The sequence below is a fragment of the Scyliorhinus torazame genome, chromosome 1 (assembly GCF_047496885.1).
Source record: "Scyliorhinus torazame isolate Kashiwa2021f chromosome 1, sScyTor2.1, whole genome shotgun sequence".
Lineage (NCBI taxonomy): Eukaryota > Metazoa > Chordata > Chondrichthyes > Carcharhiniformes > Scyliorhinidae > Scyliorhinus > Scyliorhinus torazame.
In genome coordinates this window covers 246,901,153-246,923,472 of record NC_092707.1, presented here as the reverse complement: position 1 = coordinate 246,923,472, position 22,320 = coordinate 246,901,153, and the positions used below count along the sequence as shown (strand labels likewise).

General features: G+C 46.3%; 1 protein-coding gene across 3 annotated transcripts in view; it reads right to left on the bottom strand.

Moving 5' to 3' along the window:
- The window catches only part of LOC140420246 (son of sevenless homolog 1-like), a 450,340-nt gene that overhangs the window by 361,160 nt on the left and 66,860 nt on the right, over positions 1–22,320 (bottom strand). The gene's annotated exons all lie outside the window — the stretch shown is intronic.

Genomic DNA, 22,320 nt, shown 5'->3' with positions numbered 1-22,320 from the left:
CTATCTGAACCAAAGCAAAATATTGCAGATGTTAGAAATCTGAAATTAAAAACAAAAAACAAGCTAGAAAAACTCAGCAAGGACTTCCAGTGGCAGTATGGTTACACGATGGGTGGCTGATACTAAAGTTTTCAATTTTTGGACCTTTATGCCTGGTCTCTGGGGTGCTTTTTGGATGATCTGGTGTGGAAAGATCAAAGGAATCAGTGGAATGTCGAATCTCCTGAAGAAAGGTCAGGGCAGGAAGGGGGCGGGCAAAGGTCCGCCAGCAAGTGCTGCTGTGAGTCAAGCAGCAGAGATGGCAGATGCTGGTTTGCCAGGTGGGGCCGTTCCCATTACGATTGAAACTCTGACCGGGGTGGTATCAGGGGAGTTTGCCAAACATGTAGAGATGCATCGGAGAGAGATGATGACGTCACTCAAGGAGTAGGTGGAGGAGACACTTGCCCTGATAACAGCTGCTTTGATGAAGACATTGATGGAGGTGCGGGAGCAAGGAGAGAAGATGAAGGGGGTGGAAGAAGCATTGTCTCAGCTTGGCGACCAGTTGATCTCAAAGGGAGAGAAGCTTCAGAGGGTGGTGGAGAGCAATAAAGGGCAAAGAGCCAAATTAGAGGACTTGGAGAACATGTCGCCGAGACAGAATTTGAGGATCTTGGGGTTACCCAAGGGGGTGGAGGGTCGGAGACCAACCAAGTACTTTGCAGACATAGAATTTACAGTGCAGAAGGAGGCCATTCAGTGTTTGCCAAGTTGATAGGAGAGGGGGAAGAGCCCTCCCTCTACGAGTTGGATAGAGCCCATCAGTTGGCTCCGGACGAAGCCTAAAACGAATGAGTCACAGAGGGCAGTGATAGTCTGCTTCCAGAGCTACCCGGCGAAGGAGAAGGTTTTGAGTTGGCGAAGCAGAAGCGAGAGATAAAGTGAGAAGGCATTGGTATACATATATACCAAGATCTTAAGTAGGAGTTGCAAGAAGGCGGGTGTTCAGGTGAAGGCAGCACTGGAAAGCAGCAATGTGAGATTTGGAATGGTCTACCCAGTGACTCACAATTCAAGGGACTTTTATTTTGAGACGGCGGAGGAGGAGGCGTTCGTGAAGGCTGAAGGATTGGGACTGAGATGATTTTGGACTTTGATGGTGTGAACTAGGATCCTTTTTCCTTTGATTTTGTTCACTGGTTTTTGTTCATTTTTCTTTTTTGGATTATTTGCTGTTGTATTCTCCCCACTCTGGTTGTACTTTTGTGGGTTTGGTGTCCACTTTAGGTAGGAGTGTGGGGTGGGGAGGTTGGATGGTTTGAGGCATGTGGGGGTCGGGTTGCTGATCGTGTTTCTCGGAGGAGGAGGAGGGAGTTTGGCAGTGGTCACCTCGCTAGCAAACGAAGGTTGGCTAGTGAATGGGAGTGTAGTGGGTGGAGGGACCAGTCTTTGGAGCCTGTCTGGGCAAGTTTTGATGGGCCTGGGAGGTGTGAATGGTTGGGAGAGGGGATAGATACTGGGTGAGGTGTTTGCAAGAGGAAGTGGTTGGGGGAATTCTGGGAAGTGGGGGGTTGGGGGCTGATGGTGACCAGGGATTGTGTGGGTCCCGCCGGATGGGCAGGGCCTGAGGTAGTGGTAATGGTGGATAGAAGGGATTTGTGGGGGTGGTTGGGGGGGGGGGGGGGGGGGGGTCATAATAGTGACATGGAATGCCAGAGGTTTGGAGGGGTCTGGTGATGAGAGCGAAAGTTTTCTCGCATTTGGAGAGTTTGAAAGCTAATGTGGTGATGCTACAGGAGACCCATCTGAGAGTGAAGGACCAGATGAGGCTTAGGAAGGGATGGGTGAGCTAGATGTTTAACTTGGGTTGTGACAGTAGGGCCCATGGGGTGACAATTCTGGTGGTCAAGCAGGTGAGGTTGGTGGCGGTTCGGGGGGGTATATATGTAATTGTAACAGGTGCATTGGAGGGGAGGTTGGTGATGTTGGTGACATATATGCCCCCAATTGGAATGACACTAGGTTTATGAAGCCAATGCTGGCTGACATTCCGAATCTGGGTACCAACGAGTTGATTTTGGGGGTGGGGTCTGTAATACAGTGTTGGAACCGAGGATGGGCAGATGCCAGCCATGCTCTCTCACCCCATTTTGGGGGGAGATGCATCGGTGGGGTTTATGAGGGAGATGGGGGGTTGGGCTGACCCATGGAGATTTTTGCACCCGGGGGATTGGCAGTATTAATTTTTTCCGTCGGTGCACAAGGTATTCTCAAGGATTGATTTCTTTGTGGTGGGAATGACACTGTTAGCTGGAATTAAGAAGGCAGAGTATTCGGCAATTGTGATTTTGGATCATGCTCCACACTGGAAGACGTGGCCCTGGAGAAGGGGTTAGCTCAGAGGCCGGGGGAGAGGCTGGTTGTGGGATTGTTGGCAGACCCGAGTTTGTGTGTTAGAATAGAGGTGATCGAAGAATACGTGGGGTTTAACTGCACGGTGGAGGTCTCGCCATCAGTGGTCTGGGAGGCTTTGAAGGCAGCAGTGAGGGGTGATGTTATTTTGTTTAAGACTATGGTGGATAAGAAAGACACCGATTGATAGAAGAGATTATGGAAGTAGAAGGGAGATATGCAGAGGACCAGGACCCGGGACATTTGGTGAGGAGGAAGAAGTTTGTGAGGAGGAAGAAGTTTGTGAGGAGGAAGAAGTTGCAGGCAAAGTTCGATTTGTTGTCCACGGGGAAGGCGGTGCGTCCGCTGAGAAAGGCGAGGGGGGCAATCTTTGAGTATGGGGAGAAGGCCAGCCGTATGTTGACAGGTCAGCTCCATAGACAAGTTGCGGCAAGGGAGATAATTCAAGTGAGGGATAGGACGGGCGAGCTGGTGGTGGCACTGGAGCGGAATAATAAGGTGTTGAGGAGTTTTACAGAGACCTATATAAGTCGGAACTGCCAGAGGACGAGCTGGAGATGAGGGGGTTTTGGGGAAGTTAGAGCGCCCGAAGGTGGGTGACGTGGAGAGGGCGGGACTGGAGGAGTCAGTGGGGGTAGAAGAGGTGAAGGTGGCGATTGGGAGGATACTGACGGGAAAGGCAGCAGGACTGGATGATTTTCCGGTGGAATTTTATTCAGGTTAGGCTGGTGCCGTTGTTGGTGGAAATGTTCAAGGGCGCGATGGCTAAGGGGATTTCGCCAAAAATGATGGGACAGGCCTCCATCTCGTTGCTGTTAAAATGGAAAAGGACCCAGTGGAATGGCGGGTCGTACAGGCCCATATCGCTACTGAATTTAGAGGCTAAGATATTGGCAAAGATGCTGGCATTAAGGTTGGAGGTGTATCTTCCGAGGGTGATTGGGGAGGATCAGATGGATTTGTCAAGGGCAGACAGCAGTCATTGAATGTGCAGTGGTTTTGAATGTGGTGCTTTCTCTGTCAGAGGAAGAGGGTTGGGTGTGGTGGTGCACTAGATGCGGAGAAGGAGTTTAATCGAGTGGAGTGGAGCTATCAGATTGCGGTGTTGGAGAAGTTTGGGATTGGGTCTAAGCTTGTGGCATGGGTGAAATTGCTGCGGTCCCAGCCCCAGATCACTGTCTGTGTGGAGTTTGCACACCCTCCCACTGTCTGCGTGGGTCTCACCCCCACAACCCCAAAAGATGTGCAGGGTAGCTGGATTGGCCATGCTAAATTGCCCCTTAATTGGAAAAAATAATTGGTACTCTAAATATATGGGGAAAAATGGATGAAATTGCTGTACAAGGATCCCGTGGTATGCAAGTGTACAAATGACATGAACTCAGGGTATTTTTCGTTGCATCAGGGAACGAGGCTGGGATACCCCACATCCTCCCTTCTGTTTGCATTGGCGACAGAGCCCTAGGCCATTGCGCTGAGGTGTTCAGAGTTGTGAAAGGGGATAGTGGGGGGGGGTGAGCTCGTGTATGGGGTTGGGGTTGCAGGCGTGGCGACGGCGCTATTCCCGTTGGCTCCAGGGAAGTATTCGGGAAGTCCTGTGCTGGTGGCCATGCTGGCGATCTGGAGGCAATGCGACAGCACGTTGGAGCGGGATAAAGGGTGATGCCGATCAGGGGGAAATCACAAATTTGAGCTGGGGAGGATGGATGTGAGGTTGCGGGCATGGGAGGAGAGAGGTGTCAGGGAGATCCAGGATCTGTTTCTGAAAGGGCGGATTGCGAGCTTAGAGCAGTTGAATAAGAAGTTTGGACTGGCGCGGGAGGAGAGCTTTCGGTACATGCAGGTGCGGGGCTTTGCGAAGAAGGTCTTTCCAACCTTCCCAATAGTGCCCACCTCCTTGTTATTGGAGGAGGTGCTGTCAGTGGGGGGGGCTGGATGGGTGGGGTGTCGTCTAGCCGATTTATGGGTGCATTTTGGAGGAAGATAAGGTGCCCATGGAGGGGATTAAAGCCAAGGAGTGGGGACGGCATTACAGGAGGGAGTGTGGTGCGAGTGTCGTGAGGTGCTGCTGAGGGTGAATGGCTCAACCTGTAATGCGATGCTGGGGCTGAAGCAGCTGAAGGTGGTCCACATGGGGCATCTGACAAAGTCAAGGATGATCCGGTTTCTTGAGGGGGTAGAGAACATCTGTGAGTGGTGAGAACATGTTGGCAGAAGTTACAATTTTAAGTTGCTGAACTCAATGTTAAATCCATATAACTGTACAGATATACACCAGGTAATCACTCACTGAAATGGTGTTATTAATGTCATGAGAATGTCGCTTTAAGAAATGTTTGGCTGCTCATGTTACTGCAGTGATGTCAGAGTGTGGGTGGCGCTGAGCTCTGGCTCTGCTTTTCAGTTTCACTTTAAGAAAAGCTTGGGTGTGTCTGTTTTTTGTTGTGCCTGGAGGCGCAAGGTTTGATCAGGAATAGTCAGCATGGCTTTGTCAGAGGGAGGCTATGCATAACAAATTTGATTGATTTTTTGAACATGTAACCAGGTGAGGGCAGTGTAGCTGATGTCGTTTATATGGATCTCAGCCTGGCACACCAAAAATCTGGGAAAACTCATATCGTAACTAACAAGAATACTGATAATAATAAGCATAATGCTCCTAAATTATATTTGTAACAAGATGGTACTGTAATCTTGTAACCTACTGGCAGTCACGTTGCAATATAGAAACATAGAAAATAGGTGCAGGAGTAGGCCATTCGGCCCTTTGAACCTTATTACCCTTTGCTCCTCACATTGAGACACAGAGTCTTCATGCTTTTGTTTTGACATTTATTGCCCTTTTAGAATTACGATATAATGTGGCCCTTTTTGATTTCTCGGCCTTCCACTTTTCCCTTTACTGCCTTTGGTTTCTGTCCCCACCTTACTTCTTTCAGACTTCCTGCATCGGTTCCCATCCCCCTACCATATTAGTTTAATAGAAGCCAGAAGCTAGAATCCCCTGACACTGCACAAGATATAGTCAGGCTGTTGAGCAGGCCGCTTTTAACAGGCTCGGTTTCTCGATCTCTTTGCATACAATGGCTCTTTTTTAGTGTGAGATTTGTGAACTGGGAACTTCCATACTTGGCCTTTACATGTCAAAACTAGCAGTGGACTATGATTGGAGTAATTTTCACATGACACTGTCCCAAAATCTGCCAAATATTAACATAACTAAACTACTCCAAGCTTGGACTCATTAAAGGAAAACTTTCATAAATTTATAGAAATTACAACACAGGAGTTGAACATTCAGCTGGCACTCACTACGGTAACCGATTCCCCTGCCCCCCACTTCCCGCACCAACATCTTTGTTTCCTTCTGTTTTTCAATATACATCCCATTCATCTCTATCTCCTTAGCCACAGTCTAACACCCGCTCATTTCAATTAATTTTCCTCATCCTTTCACTCTTGTGTCCACCAAGAATCCTTGTTTTCTATTCTCCATTCTTTCATCAATGGGTCACTCAAGGATGGAACTTAACTACACCTTTCTCCAGATTCCCTACACGGTCTACTTTAGGCTACTTTATCAAGTACTTAACCCTAACCTAACAAAACTAGCATCCAGTCTAGTCTGAATGCACAACTAGTTCAACTGAAAGATCAATCTACTTTGGCTATAACATTAACTTTCTGTGATGACCCAGTACATTTAGCCAGGATGGGAGTAACACTCTGTAAATACAATTGTTAATATAAAATTATTCCGGACAGACTTTAATATCTCAATCAATGAATATAAACAGACTTGTCTCCCAATTTTAAATTCTACTCGAATCGTTAGTAATCTTTTAAAATTCCACAGTATTCCCCCATAAGAAATCAATGTTTATCGTGAAGGTGTCTGAAAGTTTTCCTTTATGTCAATAAAGCATGTTAGCTGAATATGACTGATTTTCATATCTCTCTGAAAAATACCATACCAGGAAGCATCATTGAGGCGATAGAAACGATTTAGTTTCCATGGTTTTCGCTCTCATCTGATGCTTGTTGATGAGGTTTCAGAAACTGAAAAGTACCACTGCATAAATGCAGCTTTTTTGTCAATTGAGCATGCGATCAAAAAAGCTAGAAACATTTGCCATCTGCAAACTCTGCATTGCCCAGATGCTCTTCAAAATCCCCAGCTAGTAGCAATCTTTTAGCAGTACCATTCCAATCTGCAAGGACTTCAGTACAAATCCACCTGTGACACAAAACTACTTGCCCTTATCTGTAGCCTCAGAATAAACTTCAAATTCTCACTAATTATCCAATTCATTTTGTTTTCTCAGTTTATCCTTCATAATCATGAGGACTTTGGTTTCTAGTTCTGTTCCAACACAATTATCTTCATTTCATTGTCTACTCCATGCAAGCTACAACCACTACTTCCAATTTTCTGTCTGTTGGGACTACTAATGTGAGACCACCCTCTTGCATTTAGAGGTTCTTTCTCCAGTTCATTATTGTTTTCTTATCCAAGAGTCTCTTCAGGATCACCATCAGACTTGCACTTCACTTATTTTCCACTCTCTTATCCCATTCTGCTAGTCCACAGAGCTCATTCTTGGTCAGCATGGACTCACCTGTTGAAGAAGCTGCGCTCCGAAAGCTAGTGATTCAAAACAAACCTGTTGGATTTTAACCTGGTGTTGTAAGACTTCTAACTGTGCCCACCCCAGTCCAACGCCAGCATCTTAACAACTGTCCTCAACAGTATTTTTTGCAATTTGGTATAGAATGCAGAAAGGTTTGAAATCCAGAGAATGATGTCCCAGACATTAGGTGATGATTTTAGTCAAATAAATGTTTATAAATAAAATAAACAATAAAGTAAACTAGAAGTACACTTAACTAAGACACTGGCTTGTCAAATTTAAACAGTTCCAAAACAATCTTAACCTTCAGGGACAACTCTAAACTGTGCCACACCACCTGATAGATTATAAAATCTATCAAAATGCAGTAACTGTTACCACACAATGCAATTATGTCTCTTTGGGGTTGCTTCTGAGGTAAACCAGAAGCTTGTTTTTCAAGTCAGGCGTTCTTCACAGTCACGGCTTGTTGGGAGTTAAACAGCTATTCCTGCTGTTGGCTGGAGGTCTACAAAACAGCTCTCGACACATATTTCAATATCTCCTTAAATACGTTTTTCCCTTCTGATCCAACTTCTTTAGAACTGCACTTCCCCAAACTTAATTACCTTCATCTCTTGATTCTAACTTTTAGAATTTATAAGCAATGTAAACACACTATATGAACCTTTGAGCCCTCCTTCACACCTTGTATATCTTCTTTTGAATCATTAACATATCCAAATCTATTCATATTCTGTCCCCCATTGTTATTAACTTGCTTTAGCTAAACATCTGTTTGCAGTGTTGCTAAACGAATCAACTAGTTCCATTTACAATCACTTTGATTCTGCCTTAATTAACACACATATTTAAGGGCAGCTCGGTGACGCAGTGGTTAGCACTCAATACCAGGGCCCCACATGGTTGTGTACTTAGCCCTTATTATACTCTCTATACACACACACACGACTGTGGGGCAAAATCTGGCTCCATCTACAAGTTTGCTGATGACATGACTGTAGTGGGCAGATCTCAAAAAATGATGAGTCAGAGTACAGGAGGGAGTTGGAGAACCTAGTGGCAAGGTGTAACAACAATAATATCTCCTTCAACGTTAGCAAAACTAAGGAGCTGGTCATTGACTTCAGGAAGCAAATTATCGTACACACCCCTGTCTGAATAAATGGTGCTGAGGTGGAGATGGCTGGCAGCTTCAAATTCCTAGTTGTGCACATCACCAACAATCTGTCCTGGTCCACCCACATCGACGCTATGGCCATGGAAAGCACAATAGCGCCTATACTTCCTCAGGAAACCAAGGAAATTTGGCATGTCCACCTTGACGCTTACCAATTTTTACAAATGCACCATAGAAAGCATCATATCTAGCTGTTTCACAGCCTAGTATGGCAACTGTTTGGCCCAAGACCGTAAGAAACTACAGAGAGTCGTGAACACAGCCCAGTCCATCACCTCCCATTCATTGACTCAAGTGTACACCTCCCACTGCCTTGGGAAAGCGGGCAGCATAATCAAAGATCCCTCCTACCTGGATCATTCTCTCTTCCAACCTCCCATCAGGCAGGAGAAACAAAAGTCTGAGAATACACACTAACAGGTTCAAAAATAAATTCTTCCCTGCTGCTACCAGACTTCTGAATGACCCTCTTATGGACTGAACTGATCTCTTCACACATCTTCTCTGCTGAGTAGTACTACACTCCGTATGCTTCACCCACTGCGCTGCCGGTGTCGATGTATTTACATTGTGTATTTATGCATGTCATATGTTCTTTTTAAATGCTTGGAACAATCTGTATGGACTGTACACAGAACAATACTTTTCACTGTACCTCGGTAAATGTAACAATAAATCAAATCAAGTCACTGCTGCCTCACGGCACTGAGGACCCAGGTTCGATCCCGGATCACTGTCCTTGTGGAGTTTGCACATTTTCCCATGTCTGCGTGGGCCTCACCCCCACAACCCAAAACAATGTGCAGAGCAGGTGAATTGGCCACGCTCAATTGCTCCTTAATTGGGAATAAAGAATTGAGTATTCCAAATTTTTTTAAATTTTTTTTTTTTTTTAAAAATCACACATTGCCACAGTTTAAAATACATACCAATACATGACCAGCAGAACGTTTTCTAATTTTGTGCATTTCCCCAACATTTTCAAGACACCAATATTTTCCTGACAATTGCCATTTTTCATCAGTACTGTATTACCTTTCAAGATCCAAAACCTTACCAGGGTATTTCCATTAGCTATGTCCCTCTGTTTTATAGCATATCAAGTCCCCAGAAGTCTCAGATGGTCAGTGCTCACTGAATTTGAGACTTCAATTTTGATCAAAGACTATCTCCCTGCATGCAAAGCATTCAAATATGCAGATAAAAATCTGAACTAATTGTTGTATCGTCTAGAACAGGAGGGCTATCACAAATAACAGAATTTGAGATTTCACTCATTGGTTAATCAATAAAGGCCATACCTTAAAACTATCTGGAGAAAATTATTTGCAAGAACTGCCCATGCCAGGGCAGTTGTCAATTTACAGTCTGATTGCTGCACCATTCAATCAATCTTAGAATAGTCCCTTTCACAAAGACCATTGCTAACAGGACTCCCAGTTGCTGTATTTATGACCATGAGATTCAGATTTTCACACATCACTGGACTTCAATTAGTAAATTTGTTTCCATTATCAGTCAGAAATATTGCTGGTTCCCCAAGCCCCTATCCAGTCTCTATCCATTTCGCTATTATTTTGTTGAAAATAATCCTTCTCTCGACTATGTATCAGCATAGAAATACTAAAATCTGGTACTCAAATCAATATAATATGGGACAAAAATAGTTATTTTTTAAAAATATGTTTATTAGTTTATTAATCCCCAAATAGAATCGGGGTCACTGAACCACAACAGAATTTTTTGGTTGTTAGCAGCCCAGTAATAAAACAATAAATTGGGGAGGGCCAAACCCTCCCATCTGTCTACCCCACTGGAGAACACTATGAATTCTGGGATTCTTACACACCCAAAAGAAAGCAGCTATCCATTTGCTAACCTTGATAAAAAGTAATTGGGCAGAAAACTGGGAAGACATGGAAAGACAAATAAAAACCTAGGGAGCACATGCATTTTAATTGTTTGAATCCTACCCGCGAAAGATAGGGGAAGGTTTCCCACCTCTGTAAATCCATTTTAACACGATTAACCAGGCTTGTGTAATTCAACTTATGAGGTGAGGCCCAGTTGAGAGCCACCCAGACCCCCAGATAATGAAAACTTGTATTAGAGAGGTGGAAAGCTAACTTCCCCAATTGGGCTCACCTCCCGGGGGGGTTACCCAGGAAACACTCACTTTTGTCGAAGTTCAATTTATACCCAGAGAAGGAGCTGAAGGTATTAAGCAACTTCATTATGTTGTCGATGGAGGAAGTAGGCCATCTGTATAAAGACACACCAGATGCTCCACTCCATCTTGACTAGAGGACCTCAGCGCTATATAGCGTGGCTCTATCACCAGGCAAAGAAGAGTGGAAAAAGTGGGCAGCTGTGTCTAATGCCCCTATTTAAGGGAAAATAATCAGAATATAAATCGTTTGTATCAACTGGCCATAGGGGCAATTATATAATAGGCAAATCCCAGAAGCAAATTTATTAACAAATCAAAATCTCCCAAGAACCTCAAATAAATAATTCCATCCCACTCTGTCAAATGCCTTTTCAGCATCCAGAGATACTATCATTTCAGGTTCGGATACTGGGGAGGGGGAAAAGATAATATTTAGCAAGCGACGTATATTGGCCGACAATTGTCGACCGTTCACAAAGTCTGTTTGATCCTGCAAAATTATACTTGGGAAGCAAGACTCCAACCGGAGCGCCAGAATCTTAGCAAGCAGCTTGACGCCTGCATTCAAAAGCAAGATGGGTCGGTGTGAACCACACTCTGTCGGGTCCTTGTCCCTCTGAAGGAGCAAGGAAACAGAGGCTTAAGTGAGAGTCGGAGGCAGAGACCCCCAGGATAGGGAATCATTGAACATGCCCAATAACAAAGGTGCAACATACTCGGAGAACCTCTTGTAGAATTCAATCGGAAAGCCTCCCAGACCAGGGGACTTAGAAGACTGCATCAGCCCAATACATGTTAAAATTTCATTGGGGCATAACGGAGAGTCCAACTCACTGCTCTTATCCACCTCGACAGTTGTGATGGGTAGACTATCCAGAAAGTCAGACATGGCGGATTTATCTGCAGGGGGCTCTGACCTATAACGATCGCAGTTAAAGGATTTAAAAGTCACATTGACCTGGAGGGACAGAAACAAGGTTGCCATCCGGATTAAATATCCGAGGGATCTCACGGGAGGCCATTTGACATTTAAATTAGTGAGTCAGGAGACGACTGCCCTTCGCCCGGTAATCAAAAAAGTGCCCCGGGAGTGCTGCGGCTGACGTACTGCCCTGCTAGTAGCTCGAACTGGGTCTGTAATTTTTTTCCTATTTGCCAATAGATCTAGAATAGGATACAACTGGTGATCCAGCTCTAGAATGGAATCCACTAGCCTCTGCTGCTCCCAACTTTGTTGTATTCAACATATATGCTCTACAAGAGAAAATTCCGCCCCCCCCCCCCCCCCCCCCCCCGCCTTCCGCAGGACTGCAGACACAGTCAGCAGACTAACTCCCGTCCCCCTATCCCAAAGATGCCATCGCCATTGAATGTAACCACACCCAAAAGCAAATAAAACTAGGGCAAACAAAGAGTTATCCTAAAACTAAAACCTATATATAACAGAACCACACCAAACAAAAGTCCTTAAGCTAATTTTCTAAAACTATTATAATAAGCTGCAGCTGTCCAAGAACACTCCTGTTAACTAACTCCCTAATTAGCAGGGAGACCCCTACTGGAGAAGAATAAATTAAAAACAAAACCCATTTAACTTGCAATGCCCCACTAGCGACTAAATGTTGCACCAAACAACATTGGAAAGAGAAAAGGAACGATATATTAATGTAAAAAATACAAGTATTAGAGAACCTCAAATCTAATCAAAGGCATTAAGAATACAGCCCAACCAAGAACAAGAAATACAAACAACAAAAAACGTCCGTCAACAGGGCCACAAACCAAATTACACATCGCACAACTTGTGCCTTTTAACAAGAGTCTGCATCTCTCGGCATGTCAAAAAAAGTATTTTTCTTCAAATGTGTCTCTAAGGTGAGTTGGATAAACCAGCCCGAACCAGACGCCCCCGTCTTGTACAGGGTGGCCTTCACTCCATTAAATGCGGCTCTTTTTTTTGTTGTTAACTCCGTACTCGTCCTGATACAACCCCACCTGAGATCGCGGTGATCCTTCGTCCATCTCTTTTTCTTTAAAACTGTGAAATCGTACTATCACTGCACACGGTGGATCTTCAGACCGAGGCTGAGCAATTGGCCCCGTCTAATTCAGGTGGGGATGCAAATCCACCCTCACCTACCAGTTGAGGAGCATTTCTGAGAAATATTCTGGAGTATTGCCCTCGTTCTGCTCCAGTAACCCCACAATCCAGATGTTCTGCCTCTTGGATCTGTTTACCAAGTCATTCAGCCTGTTTCTTAAAGCTTTATTGGTTTCAACCACCAAAGTCAGATCAGTCTCCAGAGTGGCAATCCGATCACTATAAGATCCTCCCTGCTCTTAATCGTGACTCCATTGACTTAGTCGGTCTTACTATTTTTTTCCAGAACCACACAAATGGGGGCTAAGTCCTCTTCAATTGACTTTCTAAGATCCACCGACACATTTTGTCGATGTTTCTTGAACTCTCGCCAAAATACTGGTGGGAGCTTTGACCGTTAGTGGAGTGGACAGAGAGGAAGAAGCCGACTCCGCCATCTTACCTCCCGTTGAGCCCCGAGAGGCCTCCGACCCCGTTGACGGGTTTCTGCTCAAATCTTTCTTGGTTTTGTCTCTTCTGGACATCTCAGCATCCCAACTTTATGAGTTTCCAAGGAGTAAATGACCCATGGCACCAAGAAAAAGGCATAAAGAGCAGTTTCCCTACAAGAGCCATCTCATGCACGTCTTTCCCTCCGAATCATAGAATTTACAGTGCCGAAGGAGACCATTCGGCCCACAAGTTTGCACCGGCCCTTGGAAAGCGCATCCTATCTGAGCCCACACCACCACCCTATCTCCGTAACCCAGTAACCCCACCTAATGTTTTGGACACCACGGGACAATTTAACATAGCTAATCCACCTAACCTGCACATCTTTGGACTGTGGGAGGAAACCGGAGCAACCGGAGGAAACCCACGCACACACGAGGAGAAAGTGCAGACTACACACAGACAGTGACCAGAGCCGGGAATCGAACCCAGGTCCCTGGCGTTGTGAAGCAATACTGCTAACTACGGTAGCACAAGTGGGCAGCACGGTAGCACAAGTGGATAGCACTGTGGCTTCACAGCGCCAGGGTCCCAGGTTTGATTTACCCACTGGGTCACTGTCTGTGCCGAGTCTACACGTTCTCCCAGTGTCTGCGTGGGTTTCCTCCTCCTTCTGCCAATCTTTCATTCTTCTGCCATATTTCAATATTGCAACTATTTTAAAGTCCGGCACGGAGTCCTTTATTCTGTGACACAGCAGATTGTCTCATTTCCTCCACAAAGCCTGAAGGAAATTACTTTTTTCAGATTTTATTTTTAAAAATGCAGCTGACATTTGATCCAATGGATCGCTCCTTCTCAGAGAACGGAGCACCAGCTAGGACCAGTTATGTGATACCCCAAAACCCAATCCAGCAACTTTAAACACTAGTACTGCTCCAGGAATCCAATATTTGTTAGGGTCTTTCATATAGTCCTACATCGAATGACAATCGGTTTTCTGAAATCTTTCAAATTCTGACTATGCTTCATAGGCACTTAACAGATAGTTTTTCTTGTAGATCTCATCCAGGAACTCAAATAGCGGGTGCAAACCTTCATCACAATCCACCTGGTGGGCATCGATTTCAATGTGCTTCTGATTTTGCTTCTTGCAAGCAGTAACAACAGCAAGGCCTTATTTTCTCTGTGGTAGAGGCTTAGCTCATGTCCACACACTCCAAGAACAATTAATCGTACCCTGACAATTTAAACTTGCTTTCTGCCATTTTCCACAATGGCAACTCAGATTTTAGTTTTGACTGATATTTTAAAAAAGTATCCAACCTTTATCTTTCGGCAACCTTTTATTTTAATTTCTTGGGATGAAAGCGTCACTGGCAAAGCCAGCATTTATTGCCCATCGCGCATTACCCTGGACGAGATGATGATGAGCTGCCTTCTTTACACACTGCAGTGCATATGGAGTAGGTACACCCAATCTGCCGTCCCAACCTGGCCTACATAGCGATGTGGTTGACTCTTAACAGCACCCCACTGAAATGACCTAGCAAGCCATTCAGTTCAGGGACAATTAGGGATGGGCAACAAATGCTGGCCCAGTCAGCGACGCCCACATCCCATGAACAAAAAAAAAATCAGGGAACATTCCCACTTCTCACCTGATTATGGATGTAGGGTTAAGCAGCTTAAGATGGTGATTGACCGTAGAACATCACCCTGAAAAACTCCTGCAGTGATGTCCTGGAGCTGAAATGATTGGTCTCCAACAAGCACAACCATCTTCATTTCTGCTAGGTATGACTTCAACTAGTGTACAGCTCTCCCTCTGACCCTCAATTTTACTAAGGCTCCTTGATGGTAAAAATGCTGCCTTGATGGCAGTCATCTTCATCTCGCCTCAAATTCAGCTCTTTTGTTTATGTTTGGACCAAGACTGCAGGGACGTCTGGAGCTGAATGGCCCTGGCAGAACCCAGACTGAGCATTGATGAACAGGTTATTGCTGTGCAAGTGCAACCTGATAGTACTTGACAGCAACCATTCTCTGCTACAATGTTCTACTCCAGAATGCCAGGTGGTGGCAGGATAGAACTGGAGCCTAATCTTTACATACTTAATAAGCTTGTATTTACAGAGACACAGATTACAAACATGCACCTCCAAATCCAAAGACAGCAATTTCAGTTCCTCCTAAAGATAGGAACACAAGTGAATGTATAGTTAATGCCTGTTAATGATGTACCTCCAGGTCTATTTACTGCACCAGGCTGCTTGATAAATCCACGTTGTCATGAAAACCTGGCTGAATCGGGTGTCTAATTATGCCTTGCCACTACCGAACACACAAACTTGGAGTGAACGCAACCTAAAAGATCCCCCACTCAAGAGGATAATTAACAGTTAGTCATTGGGCAAGCAGGAAGGCAATCAGTTCTTCTCCCAAACAGCATAGTGAACAACAGAATTGTATAAAGGTAGTTTTAGACTGTCCTCCCAACCACATCATAAAAATTTCCACCACCCCTTTAAGCAATGGTTTCAACAGCTGGAGGTGCAAATCATTTATAGAAATCTGGTTATGAAGTATTTTGGGACCTTCAGAGAGGCCTCCGACAATGCCTGGAAATGACAGAAAAAGTCAAGGCAATTTCCCAGGTAAAAATTTGTGAAATACCACATAAAACGCAACTGGACTAGGTCCATGGTATTCATACCACTGAAGAATTTTATCGATGTGAGGTGATCTGCACAGGTTTGTAAGAGCCTTTCAAAGCACAGCACACCACCACAACAGAACCAAAAACAGTTTTAAAAAAAATCAAATTAATAATAATAATCTTTATTAGTGTCACAAATAGGCTTACATTAACACTGCAATGAAGTTACTGTAAAAAATCCCATGGTCGCCACATTCCGGCACCTGTTCGGGTACACGGCGGGAGAATTCAAAATGTCCAATTCACATAACAAGCACGTCTTTCGGGACTTGTGGGAGGAAACTCATGCAGACACGGGGAGAACGTGCAGACTCCACACAGACAGTGACCCAAGCCAGGAATCGAACCGAGGTCCCTGGCGCTGTGAAGCAACAGTGCTATCCACTGCTCTACCGTGCCATCCAAAGCAACGCCCCCGACAAGGGCTTGAACCCTCAGATTAAAAGTTTGTTGCTCTACCGACTGAGCTACAAGGCAAGCATTTTATTTATTTATTTTTTATTTTTCTAATTGAGGAGTAATTTAGCGTGACCAATCCACCTACCCTGCATATCTTTGGACTGTAGAGGTGAAACCCACACAGACACGGGGAGAACGTGAAAACTCTTCACGGACAGTGACCCGGTGCCAAGACCAAACCCAGGTCCTCGGCGCCGTGAGGCAGCAGTGCAAACCACTGCGCCACCCTGTCAGGCAAGCATTTATAAAAAACAAACACTTGACTGCTCAGATATTAACATGTGTACCATACCGTACTCTCAACTGGATTTGCAGTGTGCATCCGTGGAGAAAGAAACAGAATTAACATTTGAAGTTGATGATCATCCATCAGAACATGACAGGTTGATGACCTTCAATTTTAACTGTTTCTCTCTCCACAGATGCTGCCTGACCTGCTGAGTTTGTCTTGAATGATCCAGGTGTAAGATTCTTACTTAAAAATGTTTACACACAATGTATGAGACACCGCTTCACCAGGGTAGCAGGGTCATTTGAGACCTCAGGGGGTGGTCGTCTTTTTGCAAGTTGCCCCATTCCAAGATATGGGTCCCATACTCTAATGGTTATGAGGCATGGGTAACAGCAGAACTAGCAAATTTTAGGTGGTGATGCCAAAGAAACTAGAACCTCAAGGGGCATCAGCTGCTTAGAGGCACAGGATCCTTCAGGAGAGGACTTGCTTTCTATAGGAAGACTACAGGAAACCATTTTGTATTCTTTTCCATAGTCATAGCGGGGATAGTCATAAAGGGGATAGGGTGGAGACGTGGGGCTTAAGTAGGGTGCTCTTTCCAAGGGCCAGTGCAGACTCGATGGGCTGAATGGCCTCCTTCTGCACTGTAAATTCTATAATTCTATGATCGCGCTTATTGAAGTTGAAAATCGGTGGGCCTTATGAGCAACTGAAGAGGAAAGCGAAGCATGGAGAAATCACCATCCCTACAAATTGCTTTCCCGAGCATTATATTGGTATTCCCAACAAAGGAATAAGTGGTGTAATTTAGCAATTTAAGTTGTTTGAATTGTATTTTCTGAAATAACAGGAGTGTTTGAACAATTAACAACAGAAATATGTAGGATATGCAACAGTTTTAAATGTTATAAAAGAACTTAACTGGCAACAAAATCAAAAGAAAGTAAAATAAGTAAACAAATGAATTGCAAAAGGCAAAAGAAACATGGACTGGGGTTGCTGAGAGCATTATCAGTAACATTCAAAGGTGTTTGATGCATACATAATAAATGATAGTTAAACAGAGATGGACAGAAGTATTGTTCCAAACAGACCATTATAAGATTGATCATTATAAACAAAGCTGAGGAATAGTTACATAAAAACAACGCATCAAGTGAAAAAAATCTACCACTTCCTCTCGTGTCCAATTTTGGAAAATTTCCACATCACCCACCCAACCATCATCCTCATCACTTATAATGGCACTTTCAAATTGACCCTCCATTCATCATGGCATTTCTACCAATCTCCTCACCTCTAACTTTAATGCCCTTGTCCCCATTAAAACCATCACTCTCTCCATTGAAAGTTTCCACCTGGCGCCACTTTTATGTCTGCTTCCTTAAGTTCAAGAAATGCATCTTTGAACGGATGTGGCATAGAATCAAACAAATTAGGAGCAAGAGGGGTTCATTCAGCCCCTTGAGCCAACGTCACCATTCAATAACACCATGGTCGATCTGATTGTAACTTCAACCCCACATTCTGTCTGCCACGGTAATCTTTGACATTCTGTTAGTTAAGAAACTATCTACCTTTACCATAAAAAATTTAAATGGCCCTGCCTCCACATCTCTGGGGAAGAGACTTCCAAAGATTTGCAACCCTCGGAGAGAGAAAAAAAGTCTCATCTCCTAAATAGGAAGCCCCATATATTTTAATTGTTTCCCCTAGTTTCAGTCTCTCCCACAATGCTTAGAACTGCTTCTAACTCATTTTTATCCTTTCTAAATAGAGATCAAAACTGCATACTTTAGGTGTGGTCTCATCAGCGCCCTGTCTAGCTGTAGCAAAAGTTGCCTACTTTTATATCCAATGTCCCAAAACGTTTAAGATGAGAAATCACTGGTTGGTGCCTACAACTTCCCAAGATGAGCAACCCCAGTCTCCAGATCACTTTTATTAACTCTCTGGCATTCAACCATTCATCACCGAATCTGGGCGACCATTTAAAAGAATCACCATGCCCTGCTCTCCTCTGTCAAAGTTGTTCACTATTACAGAATTACTCTGGAATGCATGGAAAACCTCCAACTGCTCTTACCCATCACAATCCGACTTCTTAAACCCCACCCCTCCACCGCTACCTCCCAACAACCTTCAAGGGTTAGCATACATGGGCAGCACAGTAGCACAGTGGGTAGCACTGTTGCTTCACAGCTCCAGGGTCCCAGGTTCGATTCCCGGCTTGGCGAATGGGAGGAGGAACTGGGGGCCTATAATGGAGGAAATGGTGTGGAGTGAGGCCCTTCGTAAGGTCACAGTGTGCGACATGATGCTGCAGGGTAGCACAGTGGTTAGCACAGTTGCTTCACAGCTCCAGGTTCCCAGGTTCGATTCCTGGCTTGAGTCACTGTGTGTAGAGTCTGCATGCTCTCCCCATATCTGCATGGGTTTCCTCCGGGCTCTCTGGTTTCCTCCCACAGTCCAAAGATGTGCAGGTTAGGTAAATTGGCTATGCTAAATTGCCCTAGTGTCCAAAAAAGGTTAGGTGGGGTTACGGCGATAGGGTGGAGGTATGGGCTTAGGTAAGGTGTTCTTTAGTGGCGCAGTGGATTAGCACTGCGGCCTCATGACGCCGAGGTTCCAAGTTCGATCCCGGCTCTCGGTCACTGTCCGTGTGGAGTTTGCACATTCCCCCTGTGTTTGCGTGGGTTTCGCCCCCACAACCCAAAGATGTGCAGGGTAGGTGGATTGGCCACGCTAAATTGCCCCTTAATTGGATATTCTAAATTTATTAAAGGTAAGGTACTCTTTCCAAGGGCTGGCGCAGACTCGATGGGCCAAATGGTCTCCTTCTCCTTCTGCCCTGTAACTTCCATTATTCTATGCAAAAGGATTCCCTAAACCCCACAAGTTTGGGTGGGACAGGATCAAAACCTGTGCGCGATTAGTGGGCCCCCTCAAACAGCACTCGCACCTATCTTCAACCCCCTGCAAAGAAAGAACTAATTCTGGCTTTAGGCAGGTGCGCCCTAAACACTACTTTGAGCTGCAACAGGCCCTGCCCATCTGCCCCACCGACCACCTATAACCCCCACCGACTGCTGAGGCCTCTGGCCGTGCAGCTGAAGGCTATCTCGAATAGGGAATTGGAAATCGTGGTTAAGTGAGCACTTCACACAGTCCTGTGGGTCGACGGGCAATGTGAAATGTGGGAGTCATTGCCTAGCATCCCAATCATATCTTGATGCCTGGACACTGTGCCTGAACACTGCGGAAGGCAACACCACACATGCAGCAGCCAACATCCGAACACCCATGGAATGTCTCACAGCTCTGGGGACGGTCCACAGCCGGAGGGATGGGCCAATTGTTTGGAGGTCGGCCCACATTGCGGAAGAAAGTGACAGAGGCATCATACTGGTTGTGCTTAAGGGTGTTTATTGTGTTTTACAATTCCCCACTCTCCAGATGGTGCTGCCCCTCGCCCACCCCACGCCCCCTCACAACACCCTCCCCCTCTCCTGGTGCCCTCAGTGATTAACGATGTGCATGACCCTCCGAGCTCTACCGCCAAGTTGTTGTTTTTTTAAAATTTCTCCTCCTTTTTCAAATTTTCTCCCACATTTACACCCATCAACAATAAACAATAATCAACAAGATATGTCAATCCCCAAAATAACAACGATCCCATCCGCCCACCAACCCCCAAACCTCAACCTGCATGTTCACATAAACAAATAACAAAAAGGAATCAGGGATTACCCGTAGTCACCCTTAATCTACACAGCTCTCCACCTCCCCCCCCCCCAACCAACGCCATCCAGCCTCTAAGAGAGTACCGTACATGATACCCCAAGGTTGTAACCCCCCCCCGCACCCCCTAAGTCTCCAGCTCCTCCCATCCACTGCCTCTTGTAAAACCCCTTCTCCCAACCTCGGTTCCCTCCCCCCCAACTTTCCACCCCGGCTAGACCATTCGGACCCTGTTCTGCCAGGCTCCGATGGCCGCAGCCCCTCCCCCACCTCACTCCCGTTCACTGGCCGGCTTAAACCAGCCAGCGTGGAGGCCCCCGCCCGGGTCCTTTCCCCCTTGCCCGGCCCTAGGAAAGCCCAAAGATCCCCTTTTAGCACACAAACCCCGCATATCCACCTACATCCCAAAGAGCCCTCCTTTCGAGTGAAAGTCCCGTCCCTTCCCTTGTCCAAATATATGCAACATTGGCTCCTTTAGCCTCTACACCCGCACGCAGTGATACAAAAAAGAAGAAAATACAGTCATGAGGTTACATCGGCACATGACCATTCCTCAATTTGTCAATTCTGCCACAGTCCTTCTGCCTTCGCAAACTCCTCCGCTGCTTCCGCCGTTCCAAAATAAAAGTCCCTGAGCTTATAAATCACCCTCAGCTTCGCTGGATATACAATGCCGCACTGCACCTTACCAATGTACAGTGCCCTCTTCACCCGGTTGAAGGCAGCCCGCCTCCTCGCCAGCTCCACCGTAAAGTCCTGGTATACACGTATACCAGCTCCAGCCCACTGCACCACCCACTTCTTCTTGGCCCAGCTCAGGACCTTCTCCTTCACACTGTACCTACGGAAGCACAGAGTCACTGCCCTTGGGGTCTCACTCGCCTTTGGTACAGGCATCCACGACCGATGAGCCCGATCCAGTTCATATTGGGAGGGGTCCTCCCCTTCCCCCAGTAGTTTTGCCAGCATCGCGGCAAAATACACAGTCGGCTTCGGTCCATCAACTCCTTCGGGCAGCCCCACGACCCTCAAATTCTGTCGCCTGGATCGGTTTTCCAGATCTTCCATTTTTCCTCGCAGATTCTTGTTCGTGTCCATCACCTTCCGCATCTCCTTCCCCATCGAGGCAAGTTGATCACCGTGCTGCAATACCGTCTCCTCCACTTCCTTCAGCGCCTCCCCTTGCTCTCGCACCTCCGCCACTGCGCTCGCCACCGCCGTCATCACCGGGGAAACCGCCTCCTCCATCAGCACATTCAAAACCTTCCTCATCTCCTTCCTCACCGTCTCCATACATTTCTCAATCTGCGCCAACTGCTTTTGGAATTCCGCAGCCATCACCTTAGTTATTTCTTCAGCCGTAAGCACTGTGGCCTCCCCTGGTGCTCCAGCCTCCATTTTCTTTGTTGACCCCGAGGTGACGTTTCCACTCTCCAACGGACTTTCAGCCGCTTTTTTCCCGGCCGTTTTTTTGGTGTTTTTCGACATCCTTCCTCTCCTTGCGCGGTCTCCCGACTTTTACTGCTGTCGCTGACCCGAAGACCGGTCGTTACTCCCCGAAAATGCCGTTCCCGAACGGGAGCCCTCCAATGTGCGGCTGCCTCCCGCCCGCCGTCACCGGAAGTCGCTCTACCTCTAAGTTGAGGTGTGTCCTCAAGATGCACATCTGAGGTGGAGGAAGCCACCAGCTTAACTCGTCCTGTGGCCTTCGATGCCCCTGGCGAGCATCCTCTGGGGGCTCTGAGGCCGGAAGGCCCTGGCTCACTTATATGCGACACATGCACAGTCGTGCCGCCCTGTGCTGGCTGTGAGACGCAGCCTCATTAGAGGGCTGGAACTCGGACCACCATCGCCACTCCGTGGGCCAGATTTGGGTTGGCACTCAGCGCCCCCTCCTCCCGCTCGGTGCCCATAGGGCCCTGGGGTTTACCACGTGATGGGGGGGGGAGGGGGGGGGGGGGGCCGTTGTTTAAAGCCCAGCTGCCCCTGCATCATCTGGCTCTGCCAGCCCTGGCAGTTCCCCATGGTCTGCACCATCGGGCCGATGCCCTCAGCGGTACCCTCAGTGACTGGGACATGCTCTGCAGGGCGTCGACAATGCCCACCTGCAACTGGAACAAGCTCCGCAGCGCCTCGTCATTCTCATCCGAGAGCGGGCCATGTATCGCAACACATCATCAAGGTCAGCCTGATCCTGGGTCACAGCCCCCAGCAAGGCGGACATTCTGCCTTAACCCTCAGCCATGGCCCGTCACGGA